General features: G+C 41.4%; 1 protein-coding gene across 1 annotated transcript in view; it reads left to right on the forward strand.

The window, feature by feature from the left end:
- OLA1 (Obg like ATPase 1) overlaps nucleotides 1-27909 on the forward strand; it is a 544166-nt gene that overhangs the window by 262242 nt on the left and 254015 nt on the right. The window lies entirely within an intron of this gene.

A 27909-nucleotide genomic window follows, 5' to 3' on the forward strand; every position in this document is an offset into this window, starting at 1 on the left:
GCGTTTCGGTGCGAGACACTCGATAATGTGGCACCTTCTTCAGGACTTCTTAGCAGGGGTTTTCCATACTACAGGGGACTTCACTCTCCCTAGATTGGGTAGTGTATGCCACTTGGAATCTTCCAGGTTAATTCTATACAATCACTGGCTGTTATGGCCTCTGTGTCTTATTAAGACTCCTCCAATGGTGTTCTTTTGTCTTCTGATTTCTTTTTCTTAAAAACACGGTATCTGTAATGTTTTTAAAACTTGCTTCAAACGGGCATATTTTGGGGACCTCGCCGGAACTGGATATGTTCTCTTTTGCCGTGGCGCCTCGCCTCTGCCTCGTTTGATCCGCTCTGAGCGGACAAATGAAACTGGCCCAGCTTGCGGGGAGAATACTCAAGCTTTCTAATTCATCTACATTTAAACCCGTGAGTCCCCCTCTGGAGATTTATAAAACCCAGTCGAGGGCTTCAATCCTGTATGGGGGGGAGTTGTGAGGACATTCCTGTAGACCTGAAATTGCCAAAACAGAAAACAAATTTACTAGAAAGCTGGTGGCACTCCCACAGAGTACGCCGCTACTTCCACTAAGGTTTGACTTGGGGTTGAGACCTGTTGAAGATGAGTTAGCACTCAAACCCTTCAGGTTCTGGCGTAGGCTCTGGACAACGCCAGAGCTGCTGAACTATAGGCTAGAACTTAAGGAAATATTACCTTGTCACAGTGCAGCAAAAATCCCTTGGCTCATGTTCATAAAGCAGGAATTTGCAAGACTGTGATTGCCTGCTTTATGGTATGACCCGGAAAGGAGCTGCCAAGAGGTCTCGCGCAAGTCGCTCACCAGGATTTTTGTGGATAAAAAAACTCACTGCTGTTTTGTCTGATCCCCTTGTTGGCACCCTAATTAATTATTTTTTAACATTTAAAATTTCTTATTCATTTGAGGATTTCATGGATGACATCTATCCTATTGTAGCCAGGAAACTTTATCTACAATGGAGATACGGTACTCTACCCCTAAGAGCCTTTACCAGTAAATGGTCAGCTTCTACAGATAATAATTGTCCTTGGTGTAGCTGTGACATTGAAGACGAACTTCACGTTTTCTTCTTTTGTCCAGCTTACAGTAAATCCAGGAAGTACTAGCTCGTACCTTTATGTAAAATCCTGGGTTTTGTACAGTGCATGTATGCTTTTAGAGTTTTAAAAACCGATACGACTAGGCACATTGTATTTGCAGTTTCTCAGTTCCTACTAGCCATGTGGTCCAAGCGCAGGCGTATGACTGTCAATGTATGATATCGTTCATCTAAAGACAGATCTGTTATACTGAAATCATGTACCACTCTAGCACGAACGAATGTTATCATCTATTGTGCCTGTTTAATGAATTGTATTATTTTCCATGTATATGCTACATTTTTGTACTCTTTTATGGTAAATAGCCGAAATAAAGATTTTATGGTATGGAAATTGAAATTAAAATTGTGATGAGATATAAAGGAGCGAAGTCTGTACCTTAGAGATAGTGCCCGCGAATTCCCAAATGATCCATGGTCGTATAAAAGCGTGCTGATCGAGCAACAGCAAGAGTAACTGAGATAGAAAAAGGACTCATGTGGAAAAGTAGAAAAAAGGAATGAGCGCCATATGGGAGTGTGTAAAGTGTAAAACGTTAAGGCAAAAATTAATAACATAATGGTGGATGGATGATGAAATGAAATGAAAGATTGAACAGCCTGACGAATTTGCTGAAGTAATAGCAATGAAACATGTTGGCATTTCATAAACAATGGTATAAATTGAACCATTTTTAATTGGGACTACTTGCAGCAGCAGAATAAACTTATCATAGCCAGCAAGTGGTTCCGCATTTTAACAGCGGTGGCTAGTTTTTCATGTTCTGGCCATTGCAGGGGTTCCAGGTGCACACTCTCACTTGTTACTTTTATAGATAGTTGAGTGATTCATTAATTTGTTCACACACACGGCACATGATATCAGTTGGCCATTTCATTTTTATTATTTGGTTGTTTTTCTCTGTTTGTTTGTCACGAAAAGGAGAGAGCGACCGATGATGAGAAGTGGGTAAACTGGCAATTTCAGGCCAGGAACCCTCTTGGGTGTTTCTACCGTGAGGCGCTCTCTCTATGTCTTCACATTTTTTCACTTCTTTGCCACGTGTGGGAAGTAGATATGACTGTAGTACACTCTTTTTTTGAGCACACACACCACGGCCTGTAGACAAGTGTTAAAGTATACACTATGAGAATGAGTAGCTGACCTTTTGTGCAACTCCATTCCAGGTTATCTTGATTTATTGGTGCTTATTTGGCGGAGGCGTTTGTTGTTGAACACGATAGTATACTGCCACCAATTAGTGAAGTACTAAAACCAAACATATGTTAGAAATGTGTTGCTCGCCACCACCTCTAACACAATGGCCACACTACACATTCTGGAAATTAACTTAGCTTAACTTAATAATGATCGCACCATGGTTCTTCTCAACACCACCAGAATTATCACATCACACTCCCCTGGCAACTTCCAATTTACAGTCAATACAGCAAAAATACCACAGTTACATGTTAACCGTACCCCAATCCATGCAAGAAAAAGAGCACCAAATGTCTTGGAAATCGCTACTTGGCGCCTGTGAACAACACAACATAGTGTACTACAACCAGAACACTTTAACCTGCTACGTTCTGTCACTGGCCTCTACGGTCCCAGAGGCCCCCCATCTATGAATTGGACAGCGTTGTGACAACTCTCAATATAGACATCCCAAATAGTGTAAAAATGCATGATCAAGAAAGGTAACTGAGCTAAAATGCAAAATATCTATATCAGTAGCGTCTACGTAGACATATTGTGTATTAAACATTAACACCAGGATGGATACTGGATTTGGCATAGCCATGTTGTTGAAGGCCTTTTGAGATTTAATGAGATCTGTCTCCCGCTCCCACCTTATTTCCAGAATCAAAATCGGTGTTTTTGCATGCTTTAAAGTATTGATATCAGTCCAGGAGAAGGGGGGCTGTCATGTTTGGTTAACTACCTACAGGCAAATTCACTGCAGTGACTCATATACTGTTAGTCCTATTATGATCTTTCTTGAGTGAACCATCTCCACTTTCTCTACTTCCACTAATGCAGATAGAAACAAAGGACGGGAAGGTGTATAAGCTGACCGATGAGTTTACGGTGGTCTCAATCACAAGGAGGTCAGATGTTCACCTGCTTTCCGTTGAGGGTTTTATGATGTGCATACAACAATGTAGCCTCTTCTTCCCCCATCAGTACCTGCAGACCAGTCTTGAGGCACGGTCTACAGGGCTAGGAGTACCTCACTCAGAGTGCTGCTCATTTTCTTCCCTCTATCAAGCATGGTTTCACACTGCATATAATATTCTGGCATTGCCTAAACCGGAACGGTCTGGAGAATGCTGTAGGTTTATGTTGAATTTTTTTGGGAATCAGAGCTGCGTGTGTGCAAGATGCCGACTCCTCTTCAGGCGAAACATGGAATGCAATGATTATCAAGAACCTAAAGACCTTACTGTTTTCTATTTGCCTATCTGTTGTTTGCCTCATGGGCTCTACATCACTTTCTTTGCCTTACCCTTGATTGTTCATAGTTTGGCTTCACAGTGCATGTTTCATGTTATTTAAAATAAAAAAAACAATTAACAGTATTTGCCGGCACTGACGTCTAGCGATATTGTTCTGTACATTAACAACTTTTTATAGGGAAAGTTATTTGTTCCCGTAATGCTTATTTTGTCATTAAGAATTTAAATGTTTGCATCACGTTCTTTCATCACAAAAGCCATGCATTCATGAATTTGTTCTCCAGTTTACCCAAATAAAACATATGCTGTAAAACCGTATTTAACTTCAGTTACTTCATCTCCGCACTACATATGTCTTTATGGATAAGCAGATGTGACCACCAGAACTAAACAGATTGTTCCACATGACGGGTTACTTATGATGTGTAAAGAATTAATTTGCAACCTTTTTTCCAGCTTAGTTTAACTGTCCATATGAGCCCTAAGTTTTCTTTCTTGGCTCACGGTTATTTTCGCCCACTTTACCCTGGCCTATAGTGTTGTCTGTGTGGTGTTCTATCTTATTTTTTACACTAGCAGTTGTTACGGACTGTTTGTGACACAAAATTCGCCCAGCAGAATTAACATGATTACGTTTGTAACCTTTTGTCTCAGGAAATGACCTCCAAATGGCGTTCACTCTGTCCAGCCTTTATGTTCATTACTATTGTTAATTATTCCCCAATCCTGACTGCTTTTAGCACGTCTCTCATCAACTGTACATGTTTTTCTTTGTCTACTCACTTACTTGAGAAAAACGTTAAGTTGTGTGCGTTTTCCAAATCACCAATGTCCTATTTATCCTCCATTATCGAATGTTGGGAAAAGGCTACATTTCTTAGAAAATATTTCCTAAAAACTTTGCCGAATTATCACAGAAGCAGGAAAGAAAGAGAAGGACGAACTATGGGAATTTAGGCTGCGGCATAAGGCAGTAGGTATCTCTGAGGAAAAGACAGTTTTTAGAACTGAACCCAAAACAGACTACATTACTTGACTGACTATACGAAATTGGGTTGACATTTTCCCGCCCACTAAATGTTTATATGCAAAATGACGCAGATTCACGATTGTCCAAAACCCTCCAACTATAATGAGGAATATTTCTGAGCAGTAGGTAAATAAGATGCCTACAATGTCCGTCCGAGTCTAACTCACTACACGTCACGATATCACTATCAAATAAACAAAAATAAAAAATGTCGAGAAACCCAGTTGAGCTATTTCCCTTTGTCTTTTTAGTGAGAGCATTGCATGCATGCCTTGTTCAAGGACCTGGCTTGTCATGTTCAGCTCGCCTCTTGCCTCTCTGCTCTTTATTTTCCAAAAAGCTGTCACCACAGATGAGCAAGGTGCTTACATATGGACATTGCTTCAAGTGTTATGGTCATACCTCGATACCTCATCTGTTGCAAAGCTTACAGATAATGTAGCCAATCAGTATACCTCGATACCTCATCTGTTGCAAAGCTTACAGATAATGTAGCCAATCAGATGAAACTGGCTGCAAAATTGGCACGGATGTAGCCAATTGGAAATGTAGAGCAACCCAGAAACATTGATACAAAAGTTGCATGTGTGCAGGTAGTCAGAAGTACAGAGGAAACTCAAAACTTTATTGGCTGCGAAACAGACATAGATGTTGCCAGGCAGGACTAAAGAGGAGCTTGAAACAAAATAATTACTTTAATTAAGTACACGTGGGGTGTACGTCAAGGTCGTTTATCTGCATACTGATGTGAGAACAAGCATTGGCACAGCTAATAGGTCTCTTCTTTAGGGCCTTATAAGTGTTTAGCCATGATTATTGGCTTTTCCAATGTCTTTCAGCTATATTGTAGAACAGTGTGGCTGCTATGCAGGATGTTGAAAAGTTAGAATAAAAAAGTGTTCTAAACATTTTTGTTACCTTATATATAACCAATGAGACATTATGTACAACTGAACGACCCTTTTAATAAAGACTTAGCATAAACATTGTCTCTTAGTTTGTTTTGTCTTTGTATTTTGTGATGAAACTGGTGTCCATCAACCCTGCAGCCTTGAGACTGGGAAAACGTATGGGCCTTTCGCAACTTGCGAAATCGGATTGTCCATCAATTTCCTCATCAGGCCAAACATCTATCTGAGACATATGCCAAAACAAACCAGAGACTGGTCCGGAAAGGAGATGCGTGCGCCCCTTAGAACCTGCTGAACAGTTGCCTTGTATATATCTTTTCTAAACCGCAACTATCACTCCTAAGGGACATCATGGCGCTAGGTGGAATTTTAGTTAAGATTCCAAACAATGTTGCTGTATATGACGGGGCTATCAGATAAGTGAAAAGCAACGTAAATTGGGGGCTGCAAAAATCCAGGTTTTTAATCATTTCCTAAAAAGATGTTCTGATGGCAAGGAAGTAAGGTACAGGCTTTGGACCCAAGAGCAGCCAAAGATTTGCCGCCTTTTGTCTTGCACCTGAAGGAGGGAGGTTTTAATAGTTTTGCTGAAGAGGATCTGAGCAGGCGGACAGTAACATAAGGCGCAAACCTGGCAGTTAAATATTTGGGCCCTAGTGCTCTGAACTCTCTAAAGGTGATTACCAAGATCTTGAATAGCACTTTTTTGTGGATGGGTAGGCAGTGAAGGGTCTTAAGGGCTGCTGAAGCTGAGGAAGGGGTGAGGCAGTTTTAGTACCAAATGTGCCGCTGCGTGTTGCATTATCAGCAGTTTTCTTGCTGGTACCTGTATACAAACTGCTGAAGTAGGCTAATCTAGATGTGATGAGGGCTATTGCCACTGTATTTATCACAGAGCTTGGAATCAGATTGGTCCCGATGAATGCCACGGACCCAAGTGGGCCACTAGGCAGAAACATGTTGACCCTTTGACTTCCGTGGGAGGACCATCATATCTTCAACACACCGACCACGATTTTAAGATACCATACAGATGCCAGCAAGATTAAAATTAATGTGACATCTGTAATGGATTTTTAACTCGCTTCCCCCTTCTTTCTGGGCCCCCACTTAGCTTAGAAGTGCATCCCTGTCAGGTGCATACCCGCCTTCTACCAAACCAAGTGTTTAGAGGGCGAGGACTGGTCAATGATGAAGCATGACACCAGGTGGTGTGTGAGACCAGTCCTACACATTTTGTGAGATGCCTGCACTCACTGACTTGAACTAACTGCACCTAGTCCCTTTACACTGGGAGCAGCTCTGTTGTGTTATAACATTATTGTTGGAGGCTGCTAGCTCCTGGTACCCCATGCCTCTGGTTCCCTCGGTCCAGACATACCCTGGACTCCCGTGGTCACAAATGTATCAAATTAATGCCTGCAAGAAACCAAATCCCCCACAAGCTACTCCAAAGATATGAGCCCCTAGCAGCCAAATACTTCAACAAGCCCCGCACAATTAGCAGTAATTGGCTACCCTTGCCTGCTGCTGCAAATATTTTGTTTCTGATAGGGTGACCACAGGTCTTTCAGGAAGGCACCACATTTCCATTCCAGTACTTTTATTTTACTTACAGTGCATTTTGGGGTTTATAGGTGCTCAATTTATTTGAGACAGACGGAGCAACAACCTGATAATACGTTAAAGCAATAGAGAGCAGTACGAAGAGTTGGCACAATAACCAGTGTAGGTCCATCGTAAAAAGCATGCACAGTTTATCAGCAGTTCTCTCAAAAGGTCAATCTGTGAATAGCTATTCCAGCCAAAAGTTTTAGAGCATTCTGGGATTTTGAGTTCTGAGTTTATAATAAAGTAAACAAAACCACAAGGATAAACATGTAAAAAAAAGAATCTGGTTTTGATGAGCTAATCAGGCATTGACTGTGAACCTTGAAGCTCTGACAGTGGGGGGAGCTGACACTGGTGCAGGTTGAAGAGCTCATGCCAGTGGGTAATCAGTGTGCAGTGTCTCGAGTCTTTACAGCTTCAGTTCATGTATTGTGCTCCAGCACCAGATCCACATTTAAAATCTACCAAATCAGATAAGAGATTTCAGTGGGCCCAAAGCACGCCACACTCACTCCCTGCCACATGAAGTGCTGCATCCCTCTGCAGTCATAGGCCTTTGTGGGACAAGGTCTGAATCCCCATCATGTTATTTGAGGCAGTGTTTGCCGGCTCGGATAGCGGGGCGGAGAGGAGTGTAAAAAAGAACCTTCTTGTTGCGTCTTTCTTCCGTCGTCTCTTCTCCGCCGTCTTGCCGCGTCTCTCCTCCGTCTTTTTGCCATGCCTCTCCACCTTCTTGCCGCGTCTCTCCCAGCCAGGAGCAGGAAACTCCCAGGCTCCCCATACCAATCACAACGCTTGGTCTTAGCGCTGTGGTTCGGCACTCAGCCAGGGAATTGGAACCTGGGCATGTTCTCCACCCAGGCTGTAATGCAGCCTGGGTGGAGAACATGCAAAGTGTGCATGACTGTTTGGCCAGCCCGAGACGGCTGGCCAAATAGTCATGTACACTGACAGAGTGCCCACCACTCCTACCCCTGCTTCTCTGTGAGCAGAGCAGCCCTGCCCTGCAAAACTGCCTCAGCAGGAAAAAATAAAATAATAACATCAAGTTATTATTAGGCGTCCTGGTGTTATGGCATTTATTTCTTTAACATTTCCATCTGTGTTTATCCATATTTATTTTTTGGCCATCTTATTGGTATTTATCCATACTTATTTTGTGTTTTGAGAATAACTGGTGTCTTAAAATGGTATATTTCCACATTTATTTAACTCTTTGACGTGCACTACATAGATGGATGCCTGAAACGTTTTAGCAAATCAAGCAGACCCATATAACAAAACATTACACACATAGGTACATATTAGCGTTATTCTACAAATATATGTGAGCGAAGGCCGGTATTCAGGGAAATCTCATCCTGTTTTTTAACTCCCCATGCTTTCTATCTGCTCATCTTTGGCCTGTAGTTCATGAAAGACAGCATGGAGATTCTCTCACAAGAACCACAATTTACAGTATTTTTCGGCTTTTATAAATAAATACATACAGACAAGAAACACCATTTTTTCTGTCTGTATTTATCTGTAAAAATCAGTAAAAACTGAAAACTGGGAGCCTTAGTTATCATTTTATTTTTCCTTTATTTCACTGCTGTAAAGCACTGGGGCAACGCCTTAACGGAGGAGCTGCTACTGGTTCGCAGCATAGTGAGTTGCAGACACAGAGCACTCTCCTTGATTAACTGTATATGTGTTTGTGACCTTTACCACGGAAACAACCTAGTTGTGCAGTCACTCGCAACGCGTGGTGCCTGTGGAACCTCTGTCACGTATTGCACCCTCAAAGTGCGGCAGCAGGTTTACAGTGCAGCCACTGGCCAGACATCCCTCGCGATGATGAAATGCACATCCATGAGTGTGTAGGCTTGCGATACATTTTGGAGGCAGCTGCGTTTATCTTAAGTCAATGCTGACTCTCCTTTGTTCTCAAAGGCCCAAGTTATTTACTGTCAAGTACTCACTGTATGATGAACATTAAGGCGTGCAAACTCTTTACAGCGCTGGAATAGGATAAAAGGCCTAAAGAGGCACTGAGAGTTTAGGCTTAGCACCAAAGCAATATGTAGCTGGGACGGGAGATGCTATGATATTGCTGAGTGAACGTTTTGCATCGTTCCAATTACCTCTAGGCGCTTCAGGAAATGGAGCAAAGTCACAGTATGGAAAACGATGACCACACAAATTAGAAAGTAAGGCGTGCTCCTGCTTCTTGTACTTGGTGCTCTGCCGCTCCTTAAATTTAAAGTGAAAGTTATGCCATTGCAGACCTGAAGTAAGGCGCACAGGCCATGCTGTGTGTTGAAGCGCGGGGCTCAGCTCTGCCGCTCCTTAAATTTAAAGTGAAAGTGGAGGCGTGCAGAAATAAAGAAAGGCATGCCTCCATGCTGGGTGTTGGAGCGTGGCTCTCAGCTCTGCCACTCCTTTAATGTAATAATAAAAGTTCCACAGAAAGGACATACAACCAGTAGAAGAGGACAAGTTCTGAGTGCGATCCATGGGAGTCAACAATTGAGAAAAAGGGTGGAACAAGCAGGAACCATAATCTAAGTAGAAGCAACATTTTTTAAAGGACACTGACAAAATCCAATCAGAAGCTGGAGGTGGGCTGGAAGCCTACAAAGTGAATACTGTATGTTGAGAGACTGCGCATGCGCTGCCTAGGCTCGACCTACATATCAAGACCTCACTCTGAATCCTACAAACAAGCTAGAGTAGTTTCAAATTCGAACTGGCAATCGCTTGATTAATATAATATGCTGAAAAAAGAGAGGGACCCCCGAGTCTCACCAAAGAGAATGGGGTACTCTTAACAAGTGAAAAATAGATTTCTCCTTGGTTTTGTAGACACACAATTTCACACCACACTTTCTCATTTTATGTCAGTCAAACAGATATAGAAAATAAGCAAACAGTAAAGCCCAAACAGTAAGTCTGAAGAAACTGTCCAAAAGTATGTCAATACAAATTTTATTTAAAATATTTATACAATAAAGATAAAAAATATATTCCATCGTAAAATCTAAAACATTGATATCTAGTACATCTCATCAATATAATATGATAAATAAATTAAAGAAAATATACTCTGTTACCTTCAATTGAAAATATGTATTAACAAAACTGAATCAAGCCCGAGAGAACAACAACAGACAGTTCAATTTGTCATAAACTATAACACATTTGTGAAAAGGACAAAATATTGACTGTAACCCGATACACAATTCTTTAAAAAGTAACTGTGAAGCCAGTCAACCACCGAATTGTGTAAAAAACTATGCGTCAACGCGTTTCGATGGAATTCATCAGTTTAAACCATCTTTATCAAGACTCTCTTTAATTCTCTGGATGATATATCAAAATATCTGTACATAGAACATATCCTGTTTGCCGGTGGAGAAACACTAGTTTTAGTTCGAGACTATTTTTATATAGCTGTTCTCACCCAGGGGCTTTGTCGATACCACCTCCTTTATATTATGCTACAACCCTTCCTTTACAATGTGTATTGCGGCGTTCTTTAAAAATCATATGATTAAAAAGTTCATTTCACACTTGATTGTGTTCTCCATGGTAATAGCGAGATGTTTTGTAATATATAGATAAGGATACAATTCGAGGTCTCCTATTCTTATAGTCTTGAACTAAAACTAGCGTTTCTCCACCGGCAAACAGGATCTGTTCTATGTACCAATATTTTGATATATCATCGAGAGAATTAAAGAGAGTCTTGATAAAGATGATTTAAACTGCTGAATTTCATCGAAACGCGGCGACGCACAGTTTTTTACACCATTTGGTGGTTGACTGGCTCCACAGATACTATCAAAAGAATTGTGTATCGGTTTCCAGTCAATATTTTGTCTCTTTCACAAATGTGTTACAGTTTATGACAAATTGAACTGTCTGTTGTTTTTCTCTTGGGGGGGGGCTTGATTTAGTTTTGTTAAGATATTTTCAATTTAAGGGAACATTAGAAAATGCTTTCTTAGATTTATTTATCATATTATATTGATGAGATGTTCTAGATATCAATGTTTTAGATTTTACAATAGAATATATTTTAATCTTTATTGTATAAATATTTTTAATAACATTTGTATTGACTTCTACTTTTGGACAGTCTCTTGGAGCTTACTGTTTGGGCTTTACTGTTTGCTTATTTTCTATATCTGTTTGAATAACATAAAATTAGAAAGAGTGGTGTGAAATTGTGTTTCTAGAAAACCAAGGAGAAATCTATGTTTCACTTGATTAATATAATACCAACTAGCATTAGAAAGATATTTCGTATACGAGTACCCTAAATAACTGTATATTAATGAAAGTTATTTGAAAAATGCCCATTTTCTATTCTGTGGTTACAGTTGCGTACAAAGTGAAGATACACCAGCAAATTATACTGGTGTTATCAGCAAATTGTGCTTGTTTCACTATACCGCAAGGTATAACTTGTTTGTCAGCTTTTTTTTCGACATTTTGATTTTCTTTTCTTTCATCAGTGCAATTCTTGGGACCTTGTTCTTTTTGTAAATTTTCTGCTTGCTAAAAGAGAATTGCATCATTAATGCTGGCATGTCACAGAAAAAGAAGTAAGTTATGCAGGTATGTTTGCGTATGTGCATAGATTACTCTTTTTTTTCTGATTCTCATGCAAATAAATGCAACCAATGCATACATTAAACATTGTAGTGGTTCCATACACTTTGTTGCCTAACCTGTGCATACTCCTATACAAATTCTGGAGCGTTCACGTTTTTTTCATTAAAGCATTCTTTTTTTCAGATGTTTTAATACTATGCTTTCTTTACGCTGTTTACTACTCTAGTCTGGTTGTTACTGGATGGATTTGTTCAATTGAGACCACTTATCCCAGCCACCCACACTGCATCAATTTCGGTTTATGGTAAAGCATAGTAAGTGGCATCCTTAAGGTTTTTAGTAATTTTTCGGGAATATATTTGCAGTAGAGAACACACAAGTACTCCACAACTGCAGTGCTGCAGATTATTTTAGATAAAATGTGAGATACTGTCAATGGATGATATGTCAGTTGTTTTCAAATTTTCCGAGTAGTAAAATGATCACTCTTCGTACATTGAGATTTATACTCCGAATACAAATTGCACATTAAAATGTAATATTGTGTATGTTGGTCTCATCAATTCATCGCTGGTTCTTTTAAACTTGTTATTTTTAAACTGTTTCTTAAATGTTTTTAATGTATGTGTTGTTTCTGTCTTATACACTTGTCATTGTCTTTGTATGATATTAAGTTATCGCAATAAAGTATTTGACTGTCACATGCAAGGATAACAATAGCATTCAAAACAAATCTGCAGAGCACTTTCTTCAGATGTTTTTAAGAGTATGTGGCAAGAAGAACAAATGAACCCTAAGTTATTTTCGGTGGGTACATTTTGCCACATGTTTGCTGAATTTGTCTTCTAAAATAGCGTTGTTGTTCTAATTTCAGTAAGCTCCTAGGGATAAATTTCAGAATTACTAAGACGCTGCTTTTTGAGTGGGTCTGCATCAATGAGACCTGCTCTGGTCATGGTTCGCCAGAGGAACAGAGGTGAACGCATGCCTTATCCCATGGGTGCTTGCAAACATTTTCCCTGGGGCCATAAGTATGGTCTGTGGTGTGCCAGAGGGCTGCATTGATGCCAGCAGGGTGGGAGTGGGGCTTTGGGAGGGGTTTAAGGTGGGAGCAGGGGGAAGCGAAACATGTACATGTCACTTGCCTGTTAGTTCACTATTGGCATTTTTTCAGGGTAGGAAGAGGAATGAACGTTTCTACATCCATTTTTTAAAACTGTCGCTTGAAAAAAATATTTCTCTATTCAGCGATATAATCTGATGTACTAAGATGAAACACTTCTGCATGTTAATAAATTAAACTTTTTGAAAATTGAAGAGACTTTTATACATTTGTGGCATGAGGTCTTTAGAAATTAATGTGTTACTAAATTTAAGTGGTGCACAACAACGTATTTGCTTCTCTTTTTTTAACTTCAGTTGGAACGTGAATAAATGCTTACCTGCTTATTTACATCATTCTGAATGTTAGTGCTCTCTCAAGCAAACCGCAGCCCAGTGCTGCTGTTCACCAGTGGGCTTTAATGTGAAGGTCATGAGGGCTGCAGGCAGCCCCCGGGCCCTACTTGAAGTATCACTACCTTTGCCAAACCGTATTATCCCATTTGTAAATATTACAGTTCGTTTTAAGGATCTGCAGCCTTTTTTTAATTCAAAAGAACAGAATTCTTTCCTCTAATTATACATGCATGTATCACAGTTTATCTGACCTCCACTAAGCCATTACTGTTTGAATATCGAAATACTAGGTTAAGGTTTACTTTCTTTTCTGCTGTCAGCGAGCTTCTCTGTGGGTCTTCTTTTTACGTGAATCTTATGACTGAGTAACTGTGTCAATATAGGAATTGCTTTCATACGCTTGTTTTGTGGAAATAGACTCAGACCACTAGTTATATTTTCTCTAAATCCATGTATCATTCAAGTGCAAAAAAAGAAGGTAGATTTTTTCAATACTGAAATTGTTTTAGATTTTACAATAGAATATATTTTAATCTTTATTGTATAAATATTTTTAATAACATTTGTATTGACTTCTACTTTTGGACAGTCTCTTGGAGCTTACTGTTTGGGCTTTACTGTTTGCTTATTTTCTATATCTGTTTGAATAACATAAAATTAGAAAGAGTGGTGTGAAATTGTGTTTCTAGAAAACCAAGGAGAAATCTATGTTTCACTTGATTAATATAATACCAACTAGCATTAGAAAGATATTTCGTATACGAGTACCCTAAATAACTGTATATTAATGAAAGTTATTTGAAAAATGCCCATTTTCTATTCTGTGGTTACAGTTGCGTACAAAGTGAAGATACACCAGCAAATTATACTGGTGTTATCAGCAAATTGTGCTTGTTTCACTATACCGCAAGGTATAACTTGTTTGTCAGCTTTTTTTTCGACATTTTGATTTTCTTTTCTTTCATCAGTGCAATTCTTGGGACCTTGTTCTTTTTGTAAATTTTCTGCTTGCTAAAAGAGAATTGCATCATTAATGCTGGCATGTCACAGAAAAAGAAGTAAGTTATGCAGGTATGTTTGCGTATGTGCATAGATTACTCTTTTTTTTCTGATTCTCATGCAAATAAATGCAACCAATGCATACATTAAACATTGTAGTGGTTCCATACACTTTGTTGCCTAACCTGTGCATACTCCTATACAAATTCTGGAGCGTTCACGTTTTTTTCATTAAAGCATTCTTTTTTTCAGATGTTTTAATACTATGCTTTCTTTACGCTGTTTACTACTCTAGTCTGGTTGTTACTGGATGGATTTGTTCAATTGAGACCACTTATCCCAGCCACCCACACTGCATCAATTTCGGTTTATGGTAAAGCATAGTAAGTGGCATCCTTAAGGTTTTTAGTAATTTTTCGGGAATATATTTGCAGTAGAGAACACACAAGTACTCCACAACTGCAGTGCTGCAGATTATTTTAGATAAAATGTGAGATACTGTCAATGGATGATATGTCAGTTGTTTTCAAATTTTCCGAGTAGTAAAATGATCACTCTTCGTACATTGAGATTTATACTCCGAATACAAATTGCACATTAAAATGTAATATTGTGTATGTTGGTCTCATCAATTCATCGCTGGTTCTTTTAAACTTGTTATTTTTAAACTGTTTCTTAAATGTTTTTAATGTATGTGTTGTTTCTGTCTTATACACTTGTCATTGTCTTTGTATGATATTAAGTTATCGCAATAAAGTATTTGACTGTCACATGCAAGGATAACAATAGCATTCAAAACAAATCTGCAGAGCACTTTCTTCAGATGTTTTTAAGAGTATGTGGCAAGAAGAACAAATGAACCCTAAGTTATTTTCGGTGGGTACATTTTGCCACATGTTTGCTGAATTTGTCTTCTAAAATAGCGTTGTTGTTCTAATTTCAGTAAGCTCCTAGGGATAAATTTCAGAATTACTAAGACGCTGCTTTTTGAGTGGGTCTGCATCAATGAGACCTGCTCTGGTCATGGTTCGCCAGAGGAACAGAGGTGAACGCATGCCTTATCCCATGGGTGCTTGCAAACATTTTCCCTGGGGCCATAAGTATGGTCTGTGGTGTGCCAGAGGGCTGCATTGATGCCAGCAGGGTGGGAGTGGGGCTTTGGGAGGGGTTTAAGGTGGGAGCAGGGGGAAGCGAAACATGTACATGTCACTTGCCTGTTAGTTCACTATTGGCATTTTTTCAGGGTAGGAAGAGGAATGAACGTTTCTACATCCATTTTTTAAAACTGTCGCTTGAAAAAAATATTTCTCTATTCAGCGATATAATCTGATGTACTAAGATGAAACACTTCTGCATGTTAATAAATTAAACTTTTTGAAAATTGAAGAGACTTTTATACATTTGTGGCATGAGGTCTTTAGAAATTAATGTGTTACTAAATTTAAGTGGTGCACAACAACGTATTTGCTTCTCTTTTTTTAACTTCAGTTGGAACGTGAATAAATGCTTACCTGCTTATTTACATCATTCTGAATGTTAGTGCTCTCTCAAGCAAACCGCAGCCCAGTGCTGCTGTTCACCAGTGGGCTTTAATGTGAAGGTCATGAGGGCTGCAGGCAGCCCCCGGGCCCTACTTGAAGTATCACTACCTTTGCCAAACCGTATTATCCCATTTGTAAATATTACAGTTCGTTTTAAGGATCTGCAGCCTTTTTTTAATTCAAAAGAACAGAATTCTTTCCTCTAATTATACATGCATGTATCACAGTTTATCTGACCTCCACTAAGCCATTACTGTTTGAATATCGAAATACTAGGTTAAGGTTTACTTTCTTTTCTGCTGTCAGCGAGCTTCTCTGTGGGTCTTCTTTTTACGTGAATCTTATGACTGAGTAACTGTGTCAATATAGGAATTGCTTTCATACGCTTGTTTTGTGGAAATAGACTCAGACCACTAGTTATATTTTCTCTAAATCCATGTATCATTCAAGTGCAAAAAAAGAAGGTAGATTTTTTCAATACTGAAATTGTTTTACTCTTAAAAAAATTATAATATTAAGTGACAATCATAGACGCATATAGCATTGGTGTTTTGTCTGTAAACAGATCTTGGTGATTTTCACTCATGATTGTGATAACATTCAATTACTGTTTTCAAGTGCCGAGCTGTACAGGAATGATATTCAGGGTTTGGGCTCGGACATGGTTTGCTCTCATTAGCTACTAGGATCAGCATCTTTATATTTTGTGACTAAAGAAAGGGATAGCGCGACATCTACACTTGTGTACAATTAGGGCATTTGTATAGATTCGCTGAGTATGTTGTTATAGTATGTTCTTTTTAATGATAACATTGCAATGTTTGATTCTCTAAGTAATGATTACCCCATGGTCTAGTTCAGATTTGGTTGAGCTAATAAGATATGTTGTTTATGGCAAATGTGCATTACATTTTGTAATACCTCAAGGTGGCTCTTAGTCTCGTGAACACGTTTACCTCTTTAAATCTTTTATCTATGACCGCCTAGTTAAGTACAGCATTTGCATGTTACTGCAACTGTTGATATATTTTCTAATTTTGGTTAGCAGTGGAGGTCCTTTACTCTGCAAACCACTCAACAGTCTGAAATAACAGAAACATTTAATTACTTTATTCAGAGCAAGAAAACAGTCTTATACCTTTCTTGACATTGTGAAGATACATTTGTTTTAGTGTAAAAAAAGTTAACAACTTTCCCTTTTACAATCCCTGTATTTGAAAACACCCTTATTTAGATTGTTACACGTTTCCGTACTAAAGCTCTGTTGATTTATTTTTAAAACTTGTTGTTTAGAAGGGGTTTTGATTTGGTAGTTGTGAATACCATTTAAAGGCTAACCCTTAAAAAGAAATGCTTGCTCCTTTGCCAGATTTCTAAATGCTTTCTAGAACGTTTTGATCTTTTTACATTTCAAATTTTGACGTGCTCATTCCTTGCTCTGGTTTCTACTTGAATTGTGCTGCAGCATGAAAGCAAAGGCTGCTTGAATTATGTTGCCACACATTCTTTTAAAGTCAGTACACATGTTTCAGTAATATCTGGTTGTTTTACTCTTATGTTTCCAGTTGGCAATTTGAAATTATGGTTTCTACTGCACTTTAAATATCTGATAATAGCATGCGTTTCTAATAAGGGCCAGCACCATTTTGTTCAAATAGTGTGAATGGTTGTCACTCATCAATGACAAATGCACCTTCATCTGCTTCTCTGATGGCTCCCTAAAAACATACCCTCAAATCAGGCTGATGAAATTAGCTGCTGTGTAAATTGTGTGTCTGAGTGGTTCATTATCTAATCACCGCCAGAACCACAGTGATAAAGTAGATTGAAGCAGCGAAGAGGTCTGCTAGATTCGTCAAGCCTTGCTTTTCTCTAGACCCCGTTTTCCATGGAAACCTTTATTAGTGGTAGGAAGAACTTCCAAATGCTGTGTTTCCTCTAGAGTTTTAATTATGTGAGCTACAAATGCAAAAAACAACGCCATATTTGTATCTCTAGGTAAACCATTTCATTCACAAAATAATTGTGTTAGTATTGCACCAATATCAGTATGTAATTGCCCCGTTTCTGTGTCACCAAGTCACTGGCCCCGTTTCAGTAGGTTGACACTGAGCGCATGGCATATATAGGATCTATTCTACTTTTATTAATAATAATACATCGTAATTACATTCTACATTTGTTTTGGGCGATTTTCACAGAGCATTCTTGCCAGTGTTTGCCTGCTTCATAGCACTTTCCACTGCCTAGTAGGCGTTAACTGATGTATGTGAAATAATAGAAAAACGAAAACTGAGAAACAACATTGTAAGAAACTAAATCACGGAAAACAAATTTCATAAAAGACATTTTTTTTAAATACAAAAAAATCGCAAATGAATGCATTCAAATGAAAAGTACATTTATGGGAAAAATCCAATATTACATTAAAGTTGGGTTGATGATTGGACGTAGTGACGGGCTTATGTTTACGGGTGAGCAGTTTTTAGGGCTCATGGATGTATGGAGTTCAAGGATAGAAAAGGATTTTTGGGTTCAATAATGGGTGCATGTTAGGGGTGATGGATTTTTGGGGGTCAGGGATGGGTGCAGTGCATGGCTGATAAATGGTTTTTAGGGTTCAGGAACTGACGGAGGTTATGGGTTGTGAGTTGTTCTGAGGGTCAAGGATGAATGGAGTTTATGGACCGGAATCTTACAGGGTCAGAAATGAGTTGAATTTAGGCTGGTTATGGGATTAGGCCAGGGGATCATGGATGGGTGGGCTCAGAAGAGTTTACGTTTTCTGGGTTGGGTATTGTTCAAGGGTGTATAGCGTTTTTTAGGGGTCAGGGATGTGTGAAGTTTAGGTGGTGAGGGCTTTTAAGGATTCAAGGATGGGAGAGGGAGGGTTTTCAGTTTCATGAATAGGTGGAATATAGGGATAATGAGTGTTTTTAGGTTTTGGAGATGGGTGGAGTTTAGGTGTAGAAAGGGATTTTATGGTTCAGGGATGGGTGAAGTTTAGGGTTCAGAGATCGGTGTAGTTTAAGCATGATGAGTTGTTTTTAGGGGGCATTGATGGCTGGTGCTTAGGAGTTGTGAGGGAAATGTTCATTGCTCACGTTGACTCTTTGTATAGTGTATCAACAAAACATTCTAAGCAAGATCTCAGCCCCAGCAGGCAAAACCTTGTGCAAGGGAAGTCTGAGGCTTCAGAAGAGCAACTCAGACAATACATGACCACTTTCATGGCCATACAAATGACAAACCTGATTCAGAAAAGTAGAGCCGGTAGAGCTTTCTGGCCAAACTGGATCCCAGCATCAGTTTATAAACAAGATATTGAGTTTTGGTCTTGCTCCCTGGAAAATCTGTTCAAAGTGTGCATGATTTCCAATTTCATTCCTTCATCATGGCAAGGCTCAGTTCTACACCCCAATTACAAAAAGGGACAAGTGGCCCTGCCAGATAGCTTTAGTCTCATAGCCTTCCTCGATGTCGAGACTAAATATTTTGAATCACTGTTTTTAAAGGATTTAGAAACATGGGCAAGCTTGAAAAATCTAATATCTTTCAATCAAACTGGTTTCCGACCTTTTTCAGTCTCTGACATCCTCGTGGCCATAAGGATGCTTGTTACAATCAAGTTAAGAAAGAACAAGTCATTATATTGCTGCTTTATAGACTGTAGCAATTCCTTTGACCACGTTAACCACCACCATCTTTGGTCCAAGCTTAACGCCTGCTAAATTCCGGAGGCATTACTATCTGCCATCCAGCTGCTTTGCTCGGACACATGGGCCAGTGTGGAACTGGGAAACAATACTGTAGTCTCTGATAAGATAAACACTGCACAAGGTATTAAACAAGGCTGTCTATTAATTAGCTCCATCTCTTTTTAATCTGATGATGTGCGATTTGGTTCCAGCTTTGAATTCAGTAACTAGCCATGCTCCAAAATTGAGAAACCAACATATTTCTTCTCTTATCTACACAAACAATGTCATTTTATTTAGTCAAATGCCGATGGGCCTATAAAACTGATCACTGTCTTATACAACCATTGTAGCTCAAATGGAATGACAATCAACTGTAAAAAAACAAATGTTGGGATATTTGGCAGGAAAAAGAAACAAGCATTTACAATGCAACGGTTTCGCCTTTGCAAAAGTTTGAGCTATTGGCATTGTAAATGACAAAAATTGTATTTATGTATTGGGTTTTGATAACAGATAAATAAATGGCATTGTCATTTACAATGCCAATAGCTTAATCTCTCGCAAATGCGAGACCTATTGCCAGCACTGTCTACGCCAATGTTAAAATTGGGGCACGCTGTATTATACAGGTGCGGATTCCCCTATGCAAACAAATATACTCACGTAGTGAGCACAGTGTAATTAGCAGGTGCACAATCTTCTCAAAGGTGCGGGTAGTTTTGCTGTGATAGGGAAAACATGCTTCCAGGCTCTGACGATTTCTAAAGTTGCGGAATACTAAATTAGCACCTCTTCAGACGGCCTGTAACACATTTTTAGCCAACATACTTAAAATGCGATGTATACACCACCACGTAGCATAATTTTTTCCAAACAATGCTCCTAAAGATCACAGAGGGAGAAAGGTTCCCGAGGGGGACCCCCGGTGAACCCTCGAGAAATGAGTCGGGTCCCTTTCCATGTTGCCCTCTATGGAACAAGTTGCATCTTTTATCCAGCGCCGGGTATGTCCGCAGGCTGCTTTCTTGTCCTGCATTGTGTGTAGCACATAAATAATTAAACAATCTGCATGTAACGTGTACCACCGTTAACCAGTTCCATGAACCGCTGTAAGTAGTGCGGGCTGTAGATGGACTTGGGCGCAGCGCGTGCAGTGGCACCGGGGTCTCTTGAAGCCAGATAACTGCTGTACATTGCTGCCAATGGGAGTCAAAGGGCCCATTGACTTGCCTGCACCGGGCCCAGAACATCCTTGCTAAGCTACTGGCTGGATGTATCGAAGAGAAATGTATTGAGGATGTCATCTCCAAAGGTGTATCCTTTGCAAATCGGACTCGAGTAGACAGGCACTGCTTGTTATAAAATATATCGAGTTTTTACGAAAATACTTTAAAACAAGCATTGCTACACTCCTCTTATGGGCTTCACACTGATTACAATATTTCTCAATATTTACACGGAAGCATACCGCGTGGTATTGGACCAACGTCTAAATAACTACGATGAGCATAATGCATCAGGGCACGGTAATCTGCGCTATTGATACCTCCGACTGTGATGTAACAAATCAACTGTAAATTAAATAGACGCTTAGAAGGTCCAAAATGGAAAGGGAGACCAGAAAAGGATGAAATGGCATTAAATGCATAAATTACCCCTGAAAGCCATTACCGCTGTCGTGATGGAGCGGAGCCACAATGAACGTGTTTTGCAGCGGCGACAGCGAACAAGTTAAGTTCGTCAGATTTGAACGTATGAAAGAACAAATATTTATTGACCTATCCGTACTGAAACGGAAAGTACTTATCGCATTTTAAATGTTTGGGTTGGACACTTCAAACAGATAGACGTCTTCGGCTAACACTACTTCTGTTTGCCTGTACGGGCGGAGCGGACGATCGATGTGAACACGGTGCCCGCCTCGTGCCATCGCCTATGTGGTTTGGCTCCGCCCCCGTTAATGGTAAGTGGCCATGTGGACAGCGACACTAAAGGCTACATTGTCTGCTTTACAACTCAAGATATTGGTAAACGGTGTTTAGATCTACCCAGGATAAAAGGCGAATCACAGCAGGTTTCCCTACGTCTCACATTCTCTCACCGCAGGAACTCTGCAGCAGGCCCTCAACCCACCATGCAATGTCATTCTCTCAGTGCTTCCAGGTCGAGATCTCTCACATGGACCCCTCCTGCTCTTAGCCCGTCACCTTCTCACGTGACCGGCAAGAGCCAGGTAAGAAGATCCCGACACCTGAGCTTTATTGTCAGGTCAATTTGGCGGTTAGTATGCCTCCTCGGTATTGGGCTGGCATGGGATTCAAACTCTGCCACGGTGCCAGAACCCCCAAAGCACTCCCTGCGTGCAAGTCCCAAAATAGTGTTAACAGAGTGAAGCAGGCTGGTGCTGTCTCGGCTGCAGGTATCTGTCTGTAAACGGTGGGACACGAGTTAAAATGTTCCGACAGGCGACAGTTCTGGGGGACGGAACCATGACTGGAGACATGTGTGTACACTCACGGCACACTATCACAGGGGTGTGAGAAGTGTGGGGGGTCAGGGAAGCCTGTTTACCTGTCCTAAACCGCACTGCTAGAAAAAGTTAGGACCTGTTTCGGTTATAACTGTCTGGGCGGGGGTGGGCCCAGAGTCACACTCCAAAAGGATTAAACTGCAATGAATTCAGAGCTGACACGACGAAGCTGCGCATGCGCACACCACTGCACATAAAAGTTAAAGAAATAAGTGCTGTTTTGTGACTGACGGCGAGACAGGTTAGCACGCCACAGTCCGAGGCATTTAATGAATACTCGAGAAAAAGCTGGACCCGGAGTTAGACCATCCATGGTGGAGCGGGGAGAAGGAGGCGGGGGAGTAGCGGAGGTTGTCATTTCCCGACTGCTCTTTGCTCGCAGACCTGGCTCTGCCTCCTGCCCTAGGCTCTCTTCCCCAGCACTAACGCAAGCATGCAGACCACGCGCCACCCCTCTGCTCCTTCCATTCCGGTCTCGAGCCTCACAGCTGTGGCTCATTACTTTAAAAACACACCCACTGACGCTGCGGTCCCAGAGTCCATCTCAGCTTTGAAAACTTAGTAGGGAGTGAGTGGTTCTAAAGTCACGGGGCACCATTGTGCGTATGGTCACTGATATTATACGTCACAAAAAAAACACTACTTATGAACAATCTACAGACACTAAATACTTTATTACACGCGCAAGATCTCGAGGACTACGTGTCCCATAATGCACTTTCCACACTTGTTACAAACATCCAGGTAAACATGAGCATCAGAAGGCAAAGAACAACACAGTTGCTATTTCGTACTCACGCTAGATCTGTGACTCTGGGGTCTCTGGCACTGTATGGTTGTCATGTCAGCACACGTACAAGAGTTTCTCAACAGAAGACGGCCTGACAAACAACGTAAACATGCCTAAGCAGACAGGGAGAAACATGACCGAGAAGAAAAAAAAAAAACACGCCCAACGCCGCAAAAACACGCCCACCGCCGCATGACGATTGAAAGGGGTGGGATGAGTAAAAATCGCGGGAACGCCCCCGAATCTGGTCCGGCATTGACGGACAGATCCGGCTTCCAATGGCTAGCCTCCATTTATGGAGCTAGCCAATGGGAGCCGGGGGACGTTCCCATATCCCATATAGTAAACATTAGATTTCGCCTGCGCGAACTGCTTGCGCAGTGACGCCAGGTCGAAACCTAAAAAAACGGTGCCTGGTTTCTAAACAAACATCGCCTGACTGTCTCTAACAAATACTTGCGGTGCTGGACGGACCAAAAGGGATGTCACCTAACACATCTTACCTCATTAAAACCAAAATCTGCCTCACTACTATTTGCCTATCAAAGTATTTTCAAAAGTATAAACCAGCCCACCCTCAAGGTATTTCTGAAAATAATCAATGCCATAAGCATTTCCAGGAAAGCTTGGTATCTTTTTTCAGCAATGCCTAGAGCGTGGTCTTCAGGTCACTGCTCAAAATCCAGCACAACTCCTCACTAGCTCAGATCAAGAGGGAATTTAGGCTGAGCGACCAACTACTCATGCAGAGAGCCACTTTACTGAAATATATACACTTAGCATGGGTCGCCAAAAACGTTTTTTCGAAAAATCTCATTTGGCTAGAAGTTTCACTCGCAAATAGCCTCAGGCCAAATGCTCTTAAGGAGGCCTTGGAGTTGAAGGGGGCAGCAAATTTGTGGCATCTAAATCTGCCTCATCTGCAGTTCAAAGGAAGATAAACAAAGAGATCCACACGTAATCCTTCGTAACCGACTGTCAAGCGTTTAGGAAAAGAAAGAACATGGTTCTGGTCACCGAGAGCTGTGCTAACAGAGGGGTCCAAAAATTATCACTGAAAAATTCTCTGTTTCATAAAGTGAAGTTCTGCCAACTTCAGATGGGTTGCTCATCATTGGTTCTTCTACCCCCCTGGATGAGTCAACCCGACATCAATATGTGCCGCTTTTGCGGCCTACTGCAGGAATCACTAGATCACTTGATCTGTATATGCCCCGTTTTACTAGACGAGCATAGAAGACCGCTCCGCTTTCTATTTATTAAATAAGGAACAAGGACAACAGCTGCAGCTGTTAAATTTCTCTTGAATGAAGCTCATCCTCAAGCGATTGCTAGCCTCATAAACTTCCTGGACAGAGCGGATAAAAAACTCAGGACCTCAGCCATTGTTTCAGGCCCCCTTGAGTGTGGCTGCCTTACTTTAAACCGCCCGGATACAAAATAAACGGGGCAATGCAGCCAGCAGTGGATTGCAAACTCTACATGGGGCCTACTAACTGATCAGCCTTCATACTCAAAACAGCAATATAAACTGTTTGATAGCTTAAAGGAAGATAACTGTTAAAAGCTCTCCATTGCTTGGTATCTCAATTTCTGATCCTCTGAATAGTGTTAGCAAAAAATTGTGATTGTGCCTTCTAGAGATCTGAATAGACATGGTTAGGTTACTTCCTCGCCCATTGTATGGCTGGAACTCTAAATCTTTTTTTGCAGGGATAAAAGGGAGGCTGCTAGGCAATCACAGATACTTTAATATGGGTTGACCTGAGTTAATGACTCGTGTCTGCAACAACCATTACCTATCCGCCCAATTCTGATATTCAGTTTGACATAATCTGCACAGTACCTTTAGCGAACAATTGGTATTCAAATATTTATTGCATCTGGCACTTTAAAAAAAATGTGTTCATGATTCTGAATACGTTTGTTCGAATTGTGATGTTTCCTGTGTTCATCTATGTATATAGGGTGATTTGTTGAGTTATAGGGTGATTATGGTTTATGTGGTCAAATTAAGGCATGTTATTATGTAACCATCTAGACATTGATTAACCCCTCCCCTGCTGATGACGGAACCGCTCCGTCATAAGCACAGCGCAACCGACGCTGGTGACGGAGCAGTTCCGTCACCAGCATGCGCCCGCCGCTCTTCCGCCCCGCCCCCTTAGCACTGCGGCGGAATAGGTGAAGGGGTTAAGTGGGGGGACACTTTATATGAGCTATGGCCTCCTATGTTTCAAATTTGAGCATTTCCTTGTTCGTTTGTTTTTGAATATCACGTGGGATTGGCATTGTGGTATGTGTTGGTAATAGGTTTGATATCTCTACTTCTTGGCACAATATACAGCACTTGTTTGTGGTGAGGGATTGGTGTAATATGACAGATTTGTAATCCCACTTTTCATCTTCTTTCCACAAGGTATAACCAGCGAATTGTTGCACATATTCAATTTTTTATAAATAATTGAACTTATAAATGCCTTTGATTTGTGTTTTCTTCTTTTGTATGTGCCACTACATCAGCCTTGAGAATGTCCTATGTTTGAGATGGAACATGTGTGAGCTGCAGTGTCTACGAAATATCACCTTTGTAACATTTGTAGGCTGAAGTGTTTCTACAATATCATTGTAACATCTGTAATGATTGGTTTGAATTGTACTAAGAAGTCAAAACGTTACCTACTATATACTACATGAAGTTTTGGCAGATTTTCTGTCTTAACATTGTAAAATGAGAGAATATTGTTGCACATAAGACAAATTATTATTAGGGGCTTACAGTAAAAACAGAACGATAAGTTTACACTTAGAGTGCTCCACTTTCAAATATATTAGTAAGTGGTCTGTGCTATGATAAGTCTTCCCAGAGGTCTAGCTGGGACACATTGCGGCAACAGATGTGACAATAGCGTTTTGAGCACCAAGGATGTTTTCTACTGCAATGCTCTGAAGACAGATGTTCGACCTTTCTACCACTGTTGCCTCTCTTTGTACACAGCTGTAGTGCTGGATTTAATGGAATATCCTTGACTATCAACCATCAGACAAGATCCCTGAAGGCCAAAGTAGATGAGCTCCTCGGAAGCCATCTAGCTGAACGTGAGTGGCATCTTCTCCCGGAGATAGTTCAAGGTGTCTCTCCAGTGGGACTTGTCTTGGCTAGAGCTTTTCACTGCCGCTGAGAATTATCAAGCCTTTTGCGCTCTAGTATTTCAATTTCAAGTTTCCTTGGGAGACATGTTCCACATTTCTCAGGACTTTGGTCTCCTTTCTGTGTTCCATACTCTGCTGTTACATACCTGATCCTGATGAAGGTCAGGAGGGAGAGGTCTCAGCAGATCCTCAAAACCCCAGACTGGGATTGGAGGGTCTTGTACTTGAACCTGATGAGTCTGGACATTTTCCCACCATTTTACCTATTTTGGGGGGGTTAACATAACCAGATATTAACAGCTCTGTGGCTATTTGCTGTGAATGTGAAGGCTCAACGTGGCCTGATGGTAAATGATGTTGGTTGGAGCCTCTGGCGGCGTGGGAAGGTGCTTTTCTTGTTCCCTGTACAAGTGACATTGAAAGGGTGTTTGCTACCTCTTAGTTGGATTGGATTCTGTTGTTTCCCATACATTTGTGACAGTGTGTAGTTGAATGAAGGACCCGTTGTTGTAGACCTTTGGCTCCCAGAATCCTGTGACATTAACTTGGTGAATGGGAAGACCCACAGTAATACAGATGCCAGCACTCCACCTATGTATGTGATGATAGTAGAGGTTTTATGTGTGCCTCATTCATGTATTGATGCTTTTCGCCTTATTTCAGGAGGATGTTCCCAGGAAAGTAGTTTGATGTTTATTAGCGATTGTTAGTACGTTCTTGTGGAGGGTTACTTGATTGGTTGGGTGTTGCCTGTTGTTGCACTTTACCCTTCTGTGTGTATGTGTGTGTGTGTGCGCGCGCAAGTAAAAAGGGACAGTGTGTGTTTTACTGTGAGCTCCATTGCCTGTGTGGTTCTGGTGCAGGAAGCTAGAGTGTGGAGCAAGTGGGCTCGGTATAAAAGAGGTATCAATCAGGAGTTTGTTAAAGCGCGACTACTCACCCGTAAGGGTCTCAAGGCGCTAGGGGTGGGGGGGGGTTGGGGGGGTGCAGGTTCCATTCCATCAAGGAGGGGGTCTGTCGAAGAGCCAGGTTTTGAGGTTTCTTGCGAAGATGGGGAGCGATGTTGTCTGTCTGAGGTGGAGCGGTAGGGCGTTCCATGCTTTGGCCGCGAGGAAGGAGAAGGAGCGGCCTCCCGATCTGGTCTTTCTGGTGCGGGGGACCACAGCGTAGGAAAGCTGGGCTGATCGTAGGGTCCTTTGGGGTGCGTGGAATTTGAGTCGGCTGTTCAGGTATGCTGGTCCGGTGCCGTGGAGGGCCTTGTGTGCATGGGTGAGCATCTTAAAGGTGATTCTCGCCTCGACGGGGAGCCAGTGGAGTGTGCGCAGGTGCTGGGAGATGTGGCAGTGTTTTGGCAGGTTGAGGACCAGTCTTGCGGCGGCGTTCTGGATGTTCTGTAGCTTGCGGATGAGGTTTTTGTTTATTCCGGCGTAGAGTGCGTTGCCGTAGTCGAGTCTGCTGGTGACCAGGGCGTGAGTGACTGTCTTTCGGTGTTCGAGGGGGATCCATTTCAAGGTCTTACGAAGGAGGCGGAGGGTGTGGAAGCAGGAAGATGAGACAGAGTTGATCTGGCGGTCCATTTTGAGCTCGGAGTCCAGGATGATTCCCAGGTTGCGTGCGTGGTCTGTGGGGGTTGGCGGGTTTCCGAGGGCGGTGGGCCACCAGGTGTCACTCCAGGCGTCGGGGTTTGGGCCCATGATGAGTACTTCTGTTTTGTTGGTGTTTAGTTGTAGGCAGCTGTTTTTCATCCATTTGGCGACGGCTTCCATGCCTTCTCGAAAGTTGCGTCTGGCGGTGTTGGGCTCATTGGATAGGGAGAGGATGAGCTGGGTGTCGTCTGCATATGACACTATGTTGAGTCCGTAGGTTCTGACGATGGGGGCAAGTGGAGCCATGTAGACGTTGAAGAGCGTCGGGCTGAGGGAGGAGCACTGGGGCACTCCGCAGGTGATAGGTGTGGGGTCCGAGAGGAAAGGGGGGAGTCTGACCCGCTGTGTCCTGCTGGAGAGGAAGGAGC

Source organism: Lissotriton helveticus, chromosome 3_1 (genome assembly GCF_964261635.1).
Source record: "Lissotriton helveticus chromosome 3_1, aLisHel1.1, whole genome shotgun sequence".
In the NCBI taxonomy this organism is placed as follows: domain Eukaryota; kingdom Metazoa; phylum Chordata; class Amphibia; order Caudata; family Salamandridae; genus Lissotriton; species Lissotriton helveticus.